The sequence below is a fragment of the Cupressus sempervirens genome, chromosome 10 (assembly GCF_028749045.1).
Source record: "Cupressus sempervirens isolate cs-2001-9-10 chromosome 10, ASM2874904v1, whole genome shotgun sequence".
NCBI lineage: Eukaryota > Viridiplantae > Streptophyta > Pinopsida > Cupressales > Cupressaceae > Cupressus > Cupressus sempervirens.
The window spans coordinates 330,135,753-330,156,861 of NC_143127.1; the positions used below are offsets into that span (position 1 = coordinate 330,135,753).

General features: G+C 32.4%; 1 long non-coding RNA gene across 10 annotated transcripts in view; it reads right to left on the minus strand.

Annotated features, from left to right (window-relative positions):
• LOC149533957 (uncharacterized) overlaps window positions 1-18,225 on the minus strand; it is a 31,579-nt gene extending 13,354 nt beyond the window's left edge. Inside the window, exons 1-3 of one of the 10 annotated variants that reach the window (XR_016357868.1) lie at window positions 17,644-18,068; window positions 17,097-17,271; window positions 6,361-6,414 (exon numbers count right to left, since the gene is read on the minus strand). This is a non-coding gene — a long non-coding RNA (uncharacterized LOC149533957). The other 9 variants (XR_016357867.1, XR_016357863.1, XR_016357866.1 and 6 more) reach the window with 9 other exon arrangements.
• Window positions 18,226-21,109: the final 2,884 nt, after the last annotated feature.

Sequence of the window (21,109 nt, forward strand, 5' to 3'; positions counted from 1 at the left end):
ATAGAGCTTGTGCTCACATTTGTATTCTTCCTCCAATAGTGCCTAAAGAAGCACAATAATGCCAGAACTTGAATTAAAAAACTAAAATCATTAGTGGGAATAAAATCTTTTTGAAAAGGAACCATGCCCTGACTAAGAAAAACCTTATCGAAAACCACTGAATCCTGCGTATATGCTTGGAAGAGATTTGCATTTTCTCATGCACATTTTAGGGGATCCGTGGAATGATCAGAACATATCTCAACATTTGGGATTTGATCTTGCAAACGGTCCAATGTAAAGTGACCTAAAACAGTCAAATATTTGTCAACAACCTCTGGACTTTGAACCACAATGAGCTAATTGGAGGCATCCCACTTAGATTTGATCATGACACCTGTCAGTTTGGGCTTAGACATGTTAAGTAACAAACAAACTCAAACATCTGTCTGAAAATTTTCGTAGGAGATTAAATCATGCTTGATAAAAATTCCAATCTGATTGGCTATAATTTCAATAGTGTTGGGATCCTTCTACTCCAATGGTGAAGCCAGTAGGCAGATCCAAAAGTGCTTAAATTGGCCTAGGGCATCATTAGATTTGAAATTTGGCATCCTGGAAATGGTGAATAATCCTTGCCCTTTATAAAACAAATGCTAATGTTTATGCATAGAGTCCCTACATGCCATTGAATCAAACAAACTTATAAAGTAATTGCATTGCAAATCAATGAAAAAATCTTCCTTGACTCCCCCTTAGATGGATCTAGCCCAATCCAAAATAGTTGATAATGGTAGCAGGTTACGGCCAAACATACCTATTGTTTAGATAATATCGATCATGTTCATGTCAATGTCGGTTTCCCTTAAAGGAATCAACATTACTTGTAACCCCAGATCCGTGCCATGGCATCCCAGAAGAGTCCATCCCTTGCTACTTCATTGGATAGTGCACTTGCTTTTTCCTTCCAATGGAGATATTATTTGGAAAAGTTAAAAGCCTAGGTCTTTTAATAGATCTATTATTGGGAGACGAAATGAATAAGAGTAGCCATTCTGTATGAATTGATTTGGATGGATGATGATCACTTGGCTCATAAGGCAATGATCTAGATGAAGAACCTGAGGCTTGGGAATCTCTGCAAATGTCAAAGATCTCTTTCCTCCTAAGTTGATTAAAATCTGCATATGGGAGAGGTTGTTGGTGGAACCTATCCCCCCTGTGTGAATCTTTTGCCTCTATTACCTCTGCTAAACCCACACCCTCCTCTACTATGAAAACTCGTTGCTCGCATCTCGCCGTTTTGAAAATTTAATAACCTGATTTTTATTTAATTTTTTAATAATGTAAAAACAATAATATGATCTCCAAATGGATAAACTTTTTCTATAATTTATGAATTATTATCTTATTGACCATTACTAAATGTAATTGAAATAAAAATAAATGAAAACTAAAATCAACCAATAAATTTAATAAGAACAACTTATAAAATTAAACCAAAATTAAAACAACATTATTATTTGTAAAAATAGATAATTAAAATGATGTGTTATACCATATAATCAATATATATACAAAATTATAATATTAATTTTATGAAATTATGCAAATAATGATGTCAGTAAAACAAATAAAACAACTGTTCATGGCTTAACTTCCGATCTATCAAACTTTTATGACAAAAGGATTCATTATTTCTTTTGTTAGTAGGTGTTTACTTTATCTCTAAACAATTGTCCCAGTTTGGCATAGGTTTTGAAAACCTTGCTTCCATTTTATTTTTTCAAAGTCTCACTCTAGAAATCTACGTTTCTTTTAGAAATCTTGGCAGATAGTCTACATGCCCTATATGTGCATAGAGTTTTGGACAAATGTCTACAACACATGCAAGTGCAAACATGCTTGAAGTTTTTGTATCCAATAATTCAGAGCTCATAGTAATTGTATTTGCATGTCTAAGAGGATCAACAAACTCTTTTAAAATGGATTTCCATCTTAAGCCCATAATAGGGCAAGCAAGGAGGATGTTGGCATAATTTTTGGATGGTGATGCTACCCATAGAAATCACATTTTCTTCAAATCTTCTCTCATATTTGCAATTGTAGTACATATTCTACAAGTACTTCCTACTTTCCATCTACAAGCACCATTATACAGAACTTTCAGGGTGGAGTTATATTTATTTTTGTGCAATCAAATCCCCTGACTGTCGATAAAAATGATTTATATTCTATTTGTTTGGCAAACTGTTGTACGATTTGCAGAAAGAATGGATCACAATCAACAGATGGAGTTATAGGGAGCGAAGAGAACGGACATATGACCATGGGCTAGGGCATGCATATATGTTTTTTTTTAATTATATACATTGTGCAATTACATGTATCCATGCTGTCTGGATCAGGTTAGAGGATATAATAAATGAATACGTTAGTAGTACAACTAAGCATATCTTGACCACGAAAATATTTCTATTTTAAAATAGAAATTCGAAAGTTTTTTTGCTTTCTCTGCAGCCCACTCAATCCTACGCTTCTTGAAGAGACAAATTGAGATGCTGAATCAGCGAATTCCTTGGCTGCCAAACGTTTGTCCGTTTTATTTTTCTTCTCAAAGTAGTTTGGAAATTTGGTAGGCAATATGACACAGGACACATCCATTATAGATAAGATACTGTATTTTTTATGCTCGAGATGCGATTAAATGATGAATTTTGAGGTAGATAGTAGGGCTCGGAGTTTTGGTGGGGAAGTAAACTAAATTTTTGTTTTGTTTTAGTGCAGGCTGACGCGTAGAGGCCCCGACTGGAGTGGACAGTACCAGAATAAAAATGCCTTAATTGCTCACTAAAAAATTGGCCATTATAGACCCTTCTTCTGGCCATGGAATGGGCATTTTGTACAGATGGGGGAAGGGGGTTTTGTTTGTGCTGCAACTTAGTGCTGAGAGGAAGTCATCCCAAAAAAGTCGGTGCCACAAATTGTGCTGCTCAAATGTACGCATACTATTTGTATCTAGATAAGCATGGCGTGATTGCGTGGAAGGAAGAAGAATATCTCCAGGCATGAAAAATGCTAACAGCAGGCACTTAAATGGAGAGGGAATGGCTAGCTCCTGCAGAAGATTTGATTAATATTTCCCCTACATATGTATTTGGAAAAGCACTAAATTTGAAATAGAAATTGTTGAGGAGAAAACATTTTTATCAGCATAAGCAAATGGTAAATCCCCAAATATGAAGCCATCACTTTTGCAGTTTTAAGAAATGATCGAGCTGTCCAATTGCAAGGATATGGGTAGGAATATCTGCAACATCCGTGAACGGCTAATGCGTCAATGGAAAGACAAATATATACTCTGAAAATTTGAAATGGAAAAGAAATGCTGACACGGCTATAAAGCAACAAGAGAAATCATTAGTGTCGATTATCACTCACAAATTCTACTGTTTGAGCCACAACAACAAATCCAACAAAACTAGAAGAATGGCACTAGCCCTTTCAGTGCTTCGTTCTGCTGGTAGTCAGCCCGAAAACACCATTGACAAAGACCAAATGCCTGTAACGAGAATAGAAAGAACTCCTCAATTGCGACGGTTATTATTATTATTAAACTTAATATTTGTATCCAGTAATTACATTAACGACATACTGCAGTACTGCAGGACAATTAATGACAAGTGGTCATGTTTGTATCTTTACAATTTTATTGAATTTTTTCAAACAAAAATTATTTTTTCATTGCCTTTTTCCCTCATAGCAAATAAGATTTTCAATATATAGTATTTTTTAAATTTTACAAATATGTTAAAATTATCAAACACTGGTTAATACAAGTAGACTTAAAAAAATTGCAAATCTGATTGGCGCCTTCAAACTAATATTCGATCAAACGAATCCAATAGTCACACTAATAATAACTAAATCTTTAAATTGAACCATGGAGATCTATAATCAATCTCCAACATCCAACTATAGATGCCCCAAACTCAATACAAATTAGTATATATATAACTGATGTGTCAATTTGAGGGGATCGATAAACATAACATCCTAGTAGATAATTATTGATAGAGTATTCAAATATTAAATAACAAATCAACTCTATTTGATTATTGCTATATTGAATTATCTAATTGTTCGATAAGGAGAAGTGTCTCTAAAAGGAAACCTTTTCATCTTATATGGCGTTCAAACTCATTCCGACGAAAGGGGAAGAAAAATCTATAGGTCTACAATACTATGATTTTAGGAATTGTTAATCACAGTAGACAATACTTTCAAAGTTTGGCAATATTAAGTTTGCTAATCATTGGGTAATGCCCCTTGTACGATCCTTCTAGTGTACCACCATATATCTTTTCTGGTGTTCGTGCTCCTTGAAGTCAATGGGAGAGGCCAAAATAGTTCAACACGACACTCGCATACTCCCATGTTGCAATCTTCTTGGCCTCGCCTCCATAAAGGATGGGTTTGGGTTGGTCCCTAGTGGCTCTTCTTGCTACCCTTGATGCACACTGACCTTTTGTACACAAAGACCCTAAATGGTGTTTCCCTTACTTGGATTTAGCTATTTCTCTACGCAAGTTAGAGGGAGTGAAAGTGACAGATGATGCTACTATCACCTTTGCTGATGGTTGGGCTCTTCCTAAACCATCTACCAAACCCACAAAATTCTGGGATTCTGATGATAAAGACTTAGCCTCAACTAGCTTGCAGCCTAAGGGCTTTATTTATTTTATTAAAATATTTTTTGATGGATAGTTGTCTTATTTGATTGTCTGTCGATAGTGGCCCCTCTTTTGTATATATGTATTTTTAATATGTAATTAATAGGAAAGATCTATTAATAAAAAAAAGTCCAGCAATAATGTAAAAAAGATTATATAATATAAAAGATATACAATTAGCATTTATACAACTCTAATTAGTAAAAAATAAGAATAATGTTGTCAAAAACTATTTCCTTATAATAAATTTTACAATTCTTAGAGCCCAAATCAATAGGAAGAACTACCAATACATAGGGTCATAAGTATACCAAGAGATTATATTAACAAGGACTTAGAATCGTATCGGAAAATATATATCTTTCATTCCTTACATGCATTCAACTACTCAAAATGTTCAGAAAGAAAAGGGCGTCACGCATTAGGAGAATAAAAAGCCCAAAATGAAGTGGACATTGTGAAGAATACATATGTTACATTCAATATTATATATCAGCGGAGAAGTTACAGTAAGGTATTCGTTAAACAGAAGATTGATTCCATATTCTCTCTATCAATATTGAACTGCGTGAGTAAACTAGCTACAAACGCTCAAAGCCATAGCCATATCTAGATAAGAACATTGACTGGAAAGAAGAACACACATATTTTAGTCATAAGTAGGAATAGATATATGTTCAACGAAATATATAAATGAACATAGAGATACAGGCAACATATAAAATAAAGGAAGAGTATAGAGCATGTATTGTGAGTGGAAGGTCGTCAGCAGGTTTGACGACAAAGATTAGAAAGATTATTCAATTAACTTCCATCGTATATGAAGAAGGTTAAAGTCAAAATGAATCATAATAGAACCGCTGACATATTTAGATACTTATCCCAATCATCATTTACATAGAAAACATCTCAACACAAGGCTATAACTCAACATAGGGATATCTTCATTAGCGATAAGATAGAGTTATGCTTACGATAAAACTAATAATTACTATCATAAACCAATATAAAGATTCATCATCCAACATATTGGCTACAGGAAATAGTGAAGACAAAAAAAATATAATCCAATATGTGAAATGACAAGTAAAAGGGTTCATCATCAAACAATCTGGTAATGTTACCATCCAATAGAATAGTGGAACAAAGATATCGGTAGCTGTAGAGATCAAAAACTTACGAGATTTTATCACCACGCATTGACCTAAAATACTTATACTGAAACATCAAAAAGTGGGACATATCATGAACAATAAATGGAATAGAATACATGATGGTAGATATATTTGTATCACTCTCAGTACACACTGAGGTTGTAACAGAAGTACATACTCAAAAGATCAAATACAACAATGATTTGATTTATCTATTTGTTCACTATATCTTCAAAGAAAGAGAATATATACAAGTTTATAATACCAGGTAAGGATTAGAGAGTTACCAAGTTAATACCCTTCTACAACTCATTCATATAGTCATCCAATATTTAGAAGAATATAATTTTGAGAAGGACACAACACAGGTAATATCGATCAACCTTCCATCATAAGCTATTATATTAGATAACATAAGAGTGCAAAATTCAAGTAATTTAGCTAATATAGTGAGAGGGGATATTACACTAACTAAATGCCATGTAGAAACATACCAATAGAATCTGCAATTCTGTTAACTAATAATCCACCTCTTCGCTTTCCCTTTCCTATTGATTTTTACCAGCATAAATAAGAATATTGTATTAGAATGCCACAATGGAGTTAGGGTAGAAAATGATAATGTGAATCAAGTACTCAATATTACGTGCAGTTAAAAATTCCAAATTCTACCAAAGGGTTTTAAATGCATATAAAAAGAATTCACATTTTACAATATTTTTGGGGTTCGTATCTTGTGTGGAGTAATATACTATAAGAACAAATACAATGTTAAAAATAGTAATTGTTTTTAGATTATTAGGTTTAGGTTTAGGTTGTGTTGGCTTAAGTATTTTTCAGAAATTTGAGTCAGCTGTAGTATTTTCCAAAAGTTCATAGATATTTTGTCTTGTCAGCTAATGTTAGATCTCTTTAGAATATTGTACACTTGCCTATAAGGGTGAATTGAATACAATATATTTTTATTGTGCTGTAGCACATTGTGTTCTGTGTGTTCTTATTTTTGTATGTCTCTGCCCACCCATCAAAGTGGTATCAAAGCCCAAGGTTAAAGATCATGGGAAGATAAAGATTTCAGAGCACAAGGGTCAAATCCTAGAGAGTTGAAGACTACAAAGTCAATGGCTGAAAAATGCTGGTAAGGTTTGAGCTTGTGTGAAGCTTTGTTAATATTTTTTCTTGAGAAGTAAAGATAGAAAATGGAAATGTAGATAAGGCTGAAAATGAATGGTTTTTTATAGTTGTAATTTTATGAAGAGGAAAATGCGTGACTCAATTTGTTTCAGATGTGTTATTATACTAGTTTGCAGAAAATGAATGAAAGAAGTTTCATATGTATTAATTTCTAAAAGGGGTAAATATTTATTTGTGACAAAAGCATTGAAGAAGTTCATAAATAAATCTTGAAAGAATACAATAGTGAGTTGTTGAAAAAGGATAAAGTGTGTTTAATCTCTTTTATTTCAATGGACAAAAGGGTTAATGAAATATATTAGTGTCACAACACATGGAGTATTTTTCCATTTTAGTTTATTTTGTCCATCCAACTTTCACAAGGTGTATCGGAGTTGTCCTAGGTTTCTATAAGTGGTATTAGCCAACATAAGACAAATAGAATTTTCTAAAATTATCTAAACATAAATGTCTTCTATAACCTAACCCTATTTGGTAATCCTCTTAAAATTTCTAGAATCATCTATTATGCCTTTACATTTCATTTGAGGGGAAATTACACATTCCAACACTCCCCCCTAATTTCAACCTCAAATGTTGTTGGATACAAATCCAAATCCTTTCTTTTGTTTGATGCCAAAAGCTAAAAGCTAATTTCCAATAATTTTCTTATCCATTAATGCCTTCATGAATAGTGTCTTCCAAGGTTGCGGCCTTTACCAAAGATTTCCTCTTTTCACAAGATCCATTGATAATTTTGCCTCATCTATCACAAATGCTGATGACAGGGTTCACTAACAACTTTTTGCCTCTTTGATGTCTTGCTCTAATATATTTCCCAATGTTACTGCATTCCTTCTTACACTTGATCATTTGTACCTAAATAAGCCTTTGATCACTCCTGTAATTCTTTGCCAATTTGATCCATAGCTCCATCCACAATCTATTTTTATAAAATTTGACATAAAATCTTTTTGCACTCTCTATTCAAACATGTCTCATAACAATGATTTTTGAAGCCACAAATATTACAATGATTTATATCCCAACATCTATCCTTTGTATGCCCTTTCCTATTATAGTGTGAATATTGCACAATCTTTTTGTCTTCAATAAATTCTCTTGAACCTTTATTCATCTTTCCACTGCCTGTATCATATCCAAGACCTACACATTTTGGCCTGACTATCGTCTCAATTAGATTCCTTAATCCCTGTTCATCCTTTCCTAGATCTTTACCTTTGAAACTTATTCTTTCCATAATCTTCAAACCAATATTGTCATTATAATAGCTAGAAGTTTTGTCAATACAATTTTCATGTTCATCATTACACTCTGTTTTGCAAACAACTTCACCAAAATCACATTTCTCAATCCTGTAATCACTCAAATCATTTGTGTCATATGATACATTGCATACAAATGGTTTCACATTCAAACATTCTTTCTCTTGCTTCATAATAGATAATTCCTTCTTTAACATACTATTTTCCTCATCCAATTTCTTCACATTATCTTCTAAAACTTTGTTGTTTTTCTTAGCATCATCAAACAAATTTAACTTTTCTTCTAATTCTTTATTTTTTTCTCTAAGCTTACATGTTTCCTTCACCTGCCAATTATGTACTTCTTCCACAAAATTTAGCCTATCCTCTAGCTCTTCAATTGCCTCTATTTGGACACTAATTCCATTTAACAATTTAGATTTTTCTTCTCTCATTTCATTTCTTACTTTTTCAAATTCCTTTTGCAAAATATCTTTTCCACACAATAATCTTGCATTTTCTTTCTTCACCATCACTAATTCTTCTTCGAAATCATTTCTCTTCTATTTTTGAACTCTAAAAGTTTTTCCCATTGAAATCAACAATTTAACACACTTTACTCTTTCTTTTAGATAATTCTAAATGTCTTTTTAATTCCATATTTTTAATTAAATCTTCAAACAACTTGAAACAAACTCTTTAAACAGCTAGACTCCTCACAATATTCTTTAGCTATCATAATTTCTCAAATGCCATTAAATAATTATAAGAATTCACACCATACCTTTTATTCTTTCCTCTGTCATTTCTTCCGTTAACAGATCTATCCACTGATTTTGTTGTTCTCAAGAATGTGCTTTCCTGCCGACTTGCTCTCTTTCCTGCTCAATACTTGATGTGCGATCTTCTTCAAAACAACTATCTTTCTCATGACAGAAACAATCCTCCACCATTTAGCAGTACCAACACACCACTTGCTCTTTTATCACAATTTGAAAAGCTGGTAGAGTTTAGAAAGAGAAGATAAATAAGTTAGAAGAAGAATTAGTGATGATGAAGAAAGAAAATGCAAGATTATTGTGTGAAAAAGATATTTTGCAAAAAGAATTGGGAAAAGTAAGAGATGAAATGGGAGAAGAAAAGTCTAAATTGTTAAATGAAATTAGTGTCCATATAGAGGCAATTAAAGATCTAGAGGATAGGCTACAATTTGTGGAAGAAGTATATAATTAGCAGGTGAAGGAAACACGCAAACTTAGAGAGCAGAATAAAGAATTGGAAGAAAAGTTAAAATTGTTTGATGATGCTGAGAAAAAAGAACAAAGTTTTGGAAGAAAATGTGAAAAAAATGGAAGAGAAAAATTATATGTCAAAGAAGGAACTATCTACTTTGAAACAAGCAAAAGAATGTTTGAATGTGAAACCATTTGTATGCGATGAAACAAATGATTTGAGTGATTATGAGATCGAGAAATGTGATTTTGCTAAAGTTGTTTGCAAAAAGTAGTGTAATGATGAACATGAAAATTATATTGATAGAACTTCTAGCTGTTATAATGACAATATTGGTTTGAAGATTATGGAAAGAGCGGGTTTCAAAGGTAAAGGTCTAGGAAATGATGAACAAGGATTGAGGAATCCGACTGAGATACAATTAGGCCAAAATATGAAGGTCTTGGATATGATGCAGGTAGTGGAAAGATGAATAGAGGTTCAAGAGAATCAATTGAAAGCATAAAGATTGTGCAATGTTCACACTATAATAGGAAAGGGCATACAAAGGATAGATGTTGGGATATACATCCTTGTAATATTTGTGGCTTGAAAAATCATTATTATAAGACATGTTGGAATAAAGAGAGCAGTAAAGATTTTATGGCAGGTTGCATCAAATTGGATTGTGGATAGAGCTATGGATCGAATTGGAAAAGAATTTCTGGAATGATCAGAGATTTATTCAAGTACAAATGTTCAAGTATGAGAAGAAATGCAACAGCATTGGTAAACAGATTAGAGCAAGGCATCAAAGAGGCAAAAGGTTACCTGCATTTGTGACAAATGAGGCAAGATTATCAATGGATCTAGTGAAAAGAGGAAATCATTGGTAGCCAATCGCTTACAAAATGTTTGTAGAAATTAAAGGCTACAACCTTGAAAGACAGTACTCGTGCATTAACAAATATGAAGATTACATGACACATTGGAATTTGTATGCAACAATATTTGATAGTAGAAATTAGGGGGGAGTGTTAGAAATAGTAATTTCTACTAAGAATTTATTATCTGTCATTAGATGTTTATAGATTATTTGATTTAGGTTTATGTTGTGTTGGGTAAAGTATTTTCTAGAAGTTTGAATTAGCAGAAGTATTTTCTTGAAGTTTGTAGATATTTTTTCTTGTTAGCTAATGCTAGATCTCCCTAGAATATTGTACACCTGCCTACAAAAAGGCACTATGCATTCATTTGAAATCATGGTGAATTGAATACAATATATTTTTATCGTATCATAGCACATTGTGTTTTTGTGTGTTTTTATTTTTGTGTGCCTATACCCACCCATCATATAGTATATAAATTATCTTATCAAATATCTAAAAGTAACTTCTTCAAAAACAATTGACATTGTGAGTTTTTTTTTATATTAAAGAAACATTAGTGTTTTACTCTAGTTTATTATACTATTGAGGCTCATGAAAACTTTTTAAAACATTTTTTATAAAGTTATATGTAACTAATTGATGTAATCTACTAATTTAATAAATGAGAATATCTAGAAGCATAATTTGGAATAATAAGAAAAGAGGGATATTTGGATAAATCTTTGTTAAAATATTTTTCTTGCATTTTTTCAAATACATATTCAAGGCACAATGTGGCGCAACTTTTTTACAACTTTTTTATCTTCCAAAAATTAATTCGTAAAAACAAGTTTTAAATTTTAAATAGTGTAAGTGACTGCCCAATGAAAGCTCATATTATTCTAAAGCTTGTGATAAAAGACAACAAATTGTGTATTAAATAGATGAAATAGTTTTTTTCAACACATTAATAATAAAAAATAGGACCTCAAACCTCCCCTTTGACTTAGAGCCAAAGATTGAGGGGCATCCACGCCATCAAAATTGTCTACGTGGTGGCCTTTGTAGGTTGGTAGCTCGCAGGTTTCATGCCTCGCTAGGTTCCCTTGCATGTATGAACCCTCCATAAAAAATAAAAAATAGGAGTAATAGATAGGTTAGGTAGCAGATGGTTCAGGCTTGACCTAATCTTTTTCTTTATAAAGAGAATCATTTTTTTTTTGGCAACCTTCATGGTACCAATACTTCTTAGGCCTAACTTATTAAGTTGCCTATATCCATACTATGCTAAGTCACAAGGTTCAAATTCAAATTTGAGTTCATCATAAAATTCCACAAGAGTACAACTTTCGGAAAAATTAAAATTAAATTTAACTTATACAAGTTTACTTATTATTAAATATAAATAATATATCCAAAAAAGTTGTCAAAATAGTTGGTCATTGCTAAACAATTAAACTAAATAACTCCATATTATTTAAAATAAAATAGTATTGCTATGAATAATAATATTATATTAAATACCATAAGATTTGGATGAAGTTTGAAAATACTGAAACTTGAACTTCATGGATGAAATTAGGCATATCACATGATTTAGAGACTATGTAGTTTGCGAGCAAGACATCCTTAAAAAAGAGAGAATTTGATTTGAAAATTTTAATCAACCCCTAGGTGACACTAAAGTACAAAGACATATAATCCATCAACCAAGCAAAACAAGTTTAATGTTCTACTACAGTTCTAGCAGGCTTCTGCTATTTTTCCAATAGGTTGCATATGCATGGGTCAAATATCCCAAGTTGAAAATATCTTTTTGGCTTAAAAAGAAAAACCCATGTATTATTTTAAAACACCATGGCTCTCTGGATTTTTTTTTTTTGAAAAACACCTTTGTTAAATTTATGTACACTTATATATCATGGATTGTGATAGATTGCGAAGCCTGAGTATGCATATAACTATTGGAATGTCTTAATGGGAAGAATGCTTCTGAGAGGGGGGGTGAATCAGAAGTACTAGCCTTTTAACCACTTTTAAACCCTTAATAACATATAACTAAAATTAACATGCATGCATATAAACATTAAAAAATCATGAGAAATAAACATGCATCACCACATAACACTTGAGATTTTGGTAACCCAGAAACCCTCCAGGAATAAGAAGGTAAAACTAGGATACCCACAAAATTATTGTAGCAATTGATTTCAATCACTTCTGATGGTTTGCCCTATTAAAGGCTACAACACACTGTTAAATGTGGCCCTATTAAAGGATTTCTACACCCTGTTAGGAGTATGCCTTGTTAGAGACTTAAGAACATTCAACTTAGAATGCCACCCTATTAAAGGATTTACATAAGGTTGTTAAACCTACCCAAGTCCATGAGATTTCCAAGTTCCTAATAAAATTGTGAGAGAGTATTGAGTATTAGAATAATACACCTAATCTAATGCAATCTTTAATGCTGATCTTAGGTACTTGATCTACTCTACTATTAACTAATCTCTGCTAGACCTGATCTACTGATTGTGTTCTTTGTTTTGTTCTGATCAACTGGATGTGTAAATGTTGTCCTTTCCTCTAAATCTTTGACACCAATGTGCTGCAGTGACCTTAATAGGCTCTGCTTTTTCTTCTTCTTATGATTCCTTTCACCTCTACATGTTCAATGGCGTCAAAACTCCCTTATAAAGATTAGTTCTTCGTCATGCATCCTTGATTAAAATGTTCCCGCTCAAACCCTTGAAATTCACCCATTGGCTACATGCAATCTCCAATTTTCTGATTAGTTCCATGAGGATCGCATAGGTGATTGTGAGGATTTGATCTTATCCTTTTATCCTGTCTATGAGTCATGCATAACCATTTTTTAACTTGGCTTGTGATTGCACAAACTCTTATGTTGATCCTGCATTTCTCAACACATGAAGTAATACTGATGCTCGGCACCATCTATTCTGGATTGCTCGGCATCTACTGTAGTTTTTGCATTACTTAGCTTCTATTGATTCCTAAATTACTTGGCTCATATAGGATTACTATGTCACTCGACACCTATTGAATTCCTGCTTTGCTCGACTCCTATTGGATCCTGAGTCACTCAGCACATAAAGAAATTCTAGCTCGGCTTCCTTTGTATACTCGGCATGTATAGTGAAGATGATTAAGTGTGTTGACACTCATTTTTCAATCTTACTTATAGATCAACAATAACATATTTCAACATATTACATCCAATCTATATTTACTAGAGAAGGCATTAACAATTTTTTCAAAAGCTTTCTTATAGCTGTGTATGCTCATGAAAGGGGACCAGGGGAAAATATGGATAGAAACTTATTAACATATTTGATGTTGTTAATAGCATGGAATAAACATTTTGTAAATAACTCTTCCTAATCCCTCACAAAGACAAGGAACAATGATAATGTTACAAGTTTAAAAATCGAAAAAGAAACTCCTACTATTTTGGCATCAATTTTATAGGGCTATCTATAACTTCTATGAGCTTATTAGTGCGATAAAATGTCAATTCCTTGCAATGGATATAGCTATTGAAAGAAGCGTGTTGTGTGGAATCATGCCAAATATAAGCGACAAACCCTGATTCCTAAACAAGGGTAGAAGATAGCATAGTGGAAATTATGTTCAAAAGAAATACCTATTCCAATAATAAATATTGAGGGACACTATGTGAATTGTGAATTAGAGAGTTTCGTCATAAGAAATAGAGCCCAAAAGAGTGTCAATAATGTGCTCAGCCTTATATTTTTGGAGAACAAGAGTCACTAATAATAAACAAAATTGTAAGATGAACCTTGGTAGTTAGTTGTATTATAGCTTATGGTATTTGTAAATCAGTCTGAGTAGCTATCAATGTACTTTAGGTTTTTAAGGATTTCACATTCTACAAAATAGTCACTATCAAAGACTTAGAATATGCATTGTCTTTAGTAGTGCTAGAGGAATTGAGATGTATTGTTGTGATGAATGACACAAGTATTAATATAAATTGAAAATGTTGTAAATGATGTAGGGTAAAAACAATATAACTAAACAAAGAGGTAGTGTTTACTTCAAACAAGAATAATATTGTTATAACTTACAATAATATTGGTGGTAGAAAACTAAAATGATAAATCCATTACATTGTCAAATATTATCATCAAATATTAGAAAGGATGTGCCCTAGACCAAATACAAAACATATAGAATTACACAAAAATATTGGTGGTAGAAAACTAAAATGATAAATTACCCCTAACATGGTCAAATAATGGAAAGGATGTACCCTTGACCAAATATGAAACATATAGAATTACACAAGTACAAGTAATGTATTGCTAGTGAAAGTAGGAAAAAACTTTAATAACATAGCATAAAACAACTCTGAAAATAAGAAAAATGCATACATCCTAAATCGTGCCTTTGACTCTCATCCCTCAAATGCTCTCATCCCTCCAATGCTCAATTGAAGCAAAAACAATCCTCATCATCTAACAATTCTATGAATAAATTTTAGTAGAGTGCCAATGAGTTAAAAAAAAATTACTACCTATAGTTAAGGGTTTTAAAATTAGCAATGTAAATACCATGATACAAAAAATGAAACTTATATGACAAGGGGAAATGGAAAATGACCACAAACTGATCATGAAATAGTTGCAACATCTACCCTCTCTTGAAGGTGACTACTAATAGGTACATACAGCAAACTTGAAGATGTCTCAAGCATGATGGATATAATTATGATAATTATCTTTGGTTAAAATAGAAAAGATTATAAAATAAAGAAAAGTAAAAATAAAATAGAAATTTGGTCTGACAATTTTCAATTCCATAATAATATTGCTCAAAACCTTAGATTTACAGTGACTGCATATAGAGGTCATAAATTTTGGAAGTATTTTCTTAATGTATTGACTAGTATCGTGAGAAGTGTATAATTTGTTCTAAGTAACTCTAGTGCACACCTTAGAACACCTCGACCAAACTCAGAATATTGCTAGTGAAAGTACACCTCTAATTAACTAGTGTATAATTTGTTCTAAGTAACTCTGGTTGCATGTTCTGAGGTGTACTTTAACTCTAGTGTACTTTCACTAGGAAATGTTTTTTGTGATTGTTTTTTTTCAAGAACTAATGAAAATGTTTATGCACAAAACTCAGAATTGTAATGGAGCACTAAAATTGTTATTGGTAATGTGTTATTTCAAATGCTGACCTACACTAAGATTTTCAATTATGTTCTTAATGTGTTTTTTAGTACTAAAGATTTTTTTTAAAGCTTATAAAATGTACCTATGGGCTCCTGAGATTGCCATATCTCCAAAAAATGAGTTATGTTAATTTCATTATCAAAGCCTACTGTCATCTTAGAAAAATAGAGATTGCATATGAACTGCTTTATGAATGCTGAAATAGGGATGTTATCCAAATGAAACTACATGTCAAATATTAGGAAATCAAAATTTTGGCTACCTGCACAATCTCTCTGTCTCTCTTTCATTGGTCTAAAGATTTTTCTTGCAGTAGGTCAAATACAGAACAAGAAAAATGTTTAAGAAGCGAATGTAAAATCTTGACTATCTTCTCTCGTGCAGTCCTATTATAAACAAAATTTTCACAAATAATCAATCTCTCTCATAATAGAGGATCATTGTATTTCCTACACAGATTGCTATAAATAAAAATTTATTTTAGAATGTATGGGATGTGCCCTAATTAGCGTTGTACTACCAAACTCAATTTGATGCAAGTACCAAAAGTAGACCATAAGCAAAATGCGAGGTCAGATATTTAGAAAAAAAAAAAAAACTCACAGCATTTTAAATTAGTACAAACATTGAACCAACCCCAACTCTTCTATGGTTTCTAAGTATTCTACGAAAATTAGCTTAAAAGACCTTACATGATGATCTATGCACTAAAATCTTTTACGAATGTACACCTCAGAACATGCAACCAAACTCTAATTGCCAAATTTTCCTCTTTTTCATGCTATGACATGAGATGCACAGACAGGTGGATGCCCATAGCAATATAACAGCATGGAGAAACTTAGGGAAAAAAAATCTAGAAATCTCTATGAAAACCCTCCTTATAGAAGATGTGAATAAATACACGGGGCAAGTGGATTGTCTTAGAAATGGCATTTGTCAAACCTTTGTTAATTTCTCTAATATTTTGATGAATAAATAGAAAAGACAACTAAAAAAAATGTAGTAAGCCAATGAGAATAAGATACTTAAATATTTAAAAACTATTTTAATACAATTATTTCATCAGACCATTGTTTAGGTTAGTAGTGCACAATTTTTGAAGAACAAACTAAGACTCAAATTGCTATCAAAACCTTTAAGCAGGGCCTAAATATCATTAGATTTAATAGTTCAAAAACAAATTATCCAAAAAATAAATAAAAAATACTGAATTTAAATCACTTGTGAATAATTTTAAAAAGACTAATTTTGATACGAGTCTGAAGAAGGGAAAAACCCTAACTAGTCTAAAAGGGCAGAAAATCTAGTTGCTTTGTAGGGTGATTAATGTGAGCAAATATTTAGAAACGCTATTCAGTCGGGAATTCGATATCTCCTGGTAGAGTGCCAACGCACTTCCATACAAGTAGATCTATCTAAAAAACTGCACATTTTTCACTGAACAAATAAACTCGGGGAAAGAGAAGAGCACTACAATGCGTACCCGGTATTGGAGAACTCGAAGAAAATCCCTGGAAAAATGATGAAGCTCGACATCTGCACCGCATAAATGGAGAGCTCATGCGCTTTTATTTATCAAACCTTTCCTCCGCCTAGCCGTCGCTTTCGCTATTTTGTTCAGCTCTATTCTTTCTCTGTCCATCTGAAATCTCAAAATCCTAACCTTACAGAGAGATTTACAGAACACGGTGAACCTAAGTCAAAATAATGAAAACTATTAAAAGCCTATGAAGTTACACAAATTGTAGAAATTACGGAAAATACTGAAAAAAAAAAGATCTTGTGATAAAATGTTTCAAAGACCTTATGAAATTACATATTATTATGAAGAAATCACAAAGCATAAGGAAAATACTGAAAAATAGAAAGATCCTATGAAAATATCGCAAAGCCTCAGTTAAATTTTGAAAAATACAAAGAGCTTGTAAAATTAATCTTCAAGAAAAGCTTGTGAATTTACACAGAATTTTACAGGGACCGCTTAGGGCAAGGGAAAAAAATGAAAAATAGAAAGAGGATATGAAAATAACCTTTAAAAAGTTTGTAACATTAGAATCCTTAGAAATGCTGAAAAATACAAAGAGCTTGTGATATGACCCTGAGGAATACTTGTGAAATTACAGAGAAATTGAAAGAAATCGCAGAAACCAGGTTAAATACAGGGACTGGTTATGATCCCTAACCTCTTAAACACAGCCCTAAGTTAGGTTTTAGGTTTTCTCCTCTGATAGAGTAAAGTTGCCCAAATTTTCTTTGGAAAGTGTTGTACGGAATGATGAAAACAAGAATCTCGAGGTCTACAAAATGGACTCCAAGCTTTCCGGATTGAATCGTGGCCTTCCAAGATAGGAAATGGGCGCATTCAATTGACGGCCGAAAAGAGAATACATGGACTCAGTTGACGGCAGAGAAGAAGATAATATGCGAGGGAGGCTTCATCTGTTAATAGGCGCAGTCGGTTTACCCTCAAAATGAAGTGGAATTAATGTCTGAGAGGAATTATTGTTACTTGTCGATAAGTACACATTCAGATGTTCCCCTCGATTACATCGGTTCCTTCGCAATGAAATACGGCAATTGAAATGATTGATTTAATCCTTGTGAGATGAATGTGACAATGCATTCCGAAGTACGTGTGAACTAAATGTGAAGGCCCTTTCAGAACGCGAGAGCCATTCTGATTAGACGTTTGCTTCGTCCATTGACTGGCCTTTCGTGGAGAAAACTGTTTAAGGAAGCCCTCTAAGCGACAATGTGAAATGGATCTGAAATGATTCGTTTTCTTCTTGTGGATCCACGAATTCGTTGCCTCTCGCTAGTAGTTATAGTTATAGTTAAACAATGGCTTATGGTAAAAAGTTCTAAACAAATAATAATTGGGCGTTTAGTTTTACATTTTAGAATTGCAGTGGCCTAAAAATATTTCTTTTATGTCTTAAAATAATTTTGAAATATGTTTGTAATATTTAATTTCTTATAATTAGGAGAAGAGTACTAGTAAGTGAATGTATTCTAATAAGCACATACTTCATATACACTTTCAATCTTCTAAAAATATTTCATAGATGTCTAATAATTTATTAGTTCTTGTTTTATATAAGACACAACTAATTTTCTGATTAGCCCCTTATCAATGTATGTCAGACTTAAAAAGACACTGACATATTAGAGTTGTGATCGACCCTATATTAATTAATTAAAAGTCTTTTCATTTACTTTGATTTTTAGTTGTTATAAACTAATTATAAATTAAATTTATTTGTTTTTAAATAGTGTATTTAAATTATTTTTAATTATTTTAAAATTGTTAATGAAATTGTTCTTGGATTTGTAGTCTATCAATATTTGTATAAATATTTTTCAATAGAATAATTTACATTCAAATTTGTAAATTTGAAAAATAAGGAATAAAAAAAATGAATCTAGACAAGTCTCCAATGGTTTTTTAACCTTTTTCTTTTAGAAATATTGGGACTTCATAGGAGAAGATGTTACAAAAGTCTTGGAAGGAGTCAGCAACTTCAGAAAACAAATGAGAGAAGTCAATAATATTTTTATAGCCATTATTCCAAAAAAGGATAAGGTGGAATCTTTTAATGATTTTAGACCCATAGCTTTATGTAATACACTCTATAAGTTGTTTACTAAAATTTTGGCCAGCAAACTTCAAAAGATGTTGTCTAGTCTTAATAAGTGAGGAACAAACAAGTTTTCTCCCAAGAAGATTGAAAATATGACAGCTCCATTCTAGTCCACGAGGTTGTTCATTTGGTTGAAAATAATAAGTTACCCAATATGCTCATCAAGTTGGATATTATGAAAGCATATGACAGGGTAGAGTAGCACTTTCTATGCAAAAGTTTTGAAGGTTATGGTTTCCCTAAACAATGGATAGAGTTGATTTCTTGGACTGTGTGAGCCATGTGGATGATAAGCTTGATGAGCTGGTGGCACAAAATTCTAGATGAACTGTTTTGAAGCAAATTCTAAGAGGATTGAAGGAGAAGTTTCTAGAAGGGAATAAAATGAAATGATGGGTAAATTCATTGAGTCCTACCTAATCCTACCTAACCCTAAAATGGATGATAGAGGATGAATGATAAATTATCTAAATTTTCTATTTGTAGAGATGATTGGTTAGAAGCAAAGGTTGTCATGTGCTAGGATTTCAGGAAGATAAGAAGTCTAAGGTATTGCTTCATTCAGTGACCAAAGAGAAGAGACTGATATTGGCAAGAAAAGTATGAAGGCTTAAGGGTTAGGATGCTTGAAGGGTGGAAAAACTATCAGAACTAAATTGTCTGAAAGCCAAGCATAATGGAGGATTGAAATAGAGATCTATAATCTACAAAGTGAAGTTGTAAGTTGTTATCAGATCAATCCTTACTGTTAGTTTCTAATCATTGTATCAGTCTAGGGTAAATGCTTCGGATTAAGGTTGACCTAACAATCATTTGTAAATCCTTTAACTAGGTGATGTATTCCAAGGGAATGACCTAATGTCTTTTAACAAGGCTCTCTCCTAATAGGGTGATTTGAATCCTCTAACTAGGTCACATTTAATAGTGTGCATTGTAACCTTTAACAAGTTTGTGTTTCATAGGGAATCACTTCTAAAGAGTGAGAATGAGTAGCATGTTACTAGTGGTTTTTTCCAAATTGGGTTTCTGCATAAAATCATTGTGTCAAATATATTATCAAATCTCTTATGTTTCATGCTTACATTTCTGTAAAGTTGATTTCATAGTAACCTACAAAGTTTGAGTGACTGTGTGATCTAACAAATGCATTCTTTTATGATGAATATGTTCTATAGATATAGGTTCACTAAGCTATGAAAAGTTTTATTTGTACATATAAACCTTGGATAACCGATTCACCCCTCTCTCAGTTATTCTATAGAATTCTAATAATTGGCATTAGAGAGAGGACTAGTTTGAAGGTACTAGAAGAAAAAGATCAAGATGTCAAAAAGAGAGGTGCCCAAGCTTAATAGAAATAACTTCCATGCATGGGAAAGTCTAATGAAGCTACACTTAGGAGGTCTTGGAGATCATGCACAATCTACCATCACCACAAAGCATGTTGATCTTGTTGCAACCCTAACTATTGAAGAAACAAAAAAGAACACAACTAGGCAATGTTGGAGATTGCCAAGTTTGATAACATCAAGGATTGTGATAATGCAATGAAAATGTTGGATGCTCTTCACACTATTTATGAAGGAGACACAAATGTTCTAAGAGTCAAACTTGAAATTCTTAGAGGTAAGTTCTATGATATGAAAATGCAAGAAGGTGAGAATATTGCTCAATGTTGCTCTAGGATAAAAGATGTTGTTAATACAATAAGAGGAGCTACTAGTAAGATAGATGATGAGATTGTACTATGCAAAGTTTTGAGAACACTCTTGCCCATTTATGCTATTAGAGTTTTTGCAATACAAGAACTAAGATGCATACCAGGTTCTAATCTGGCTCTTGAAGGTCTGGTAGG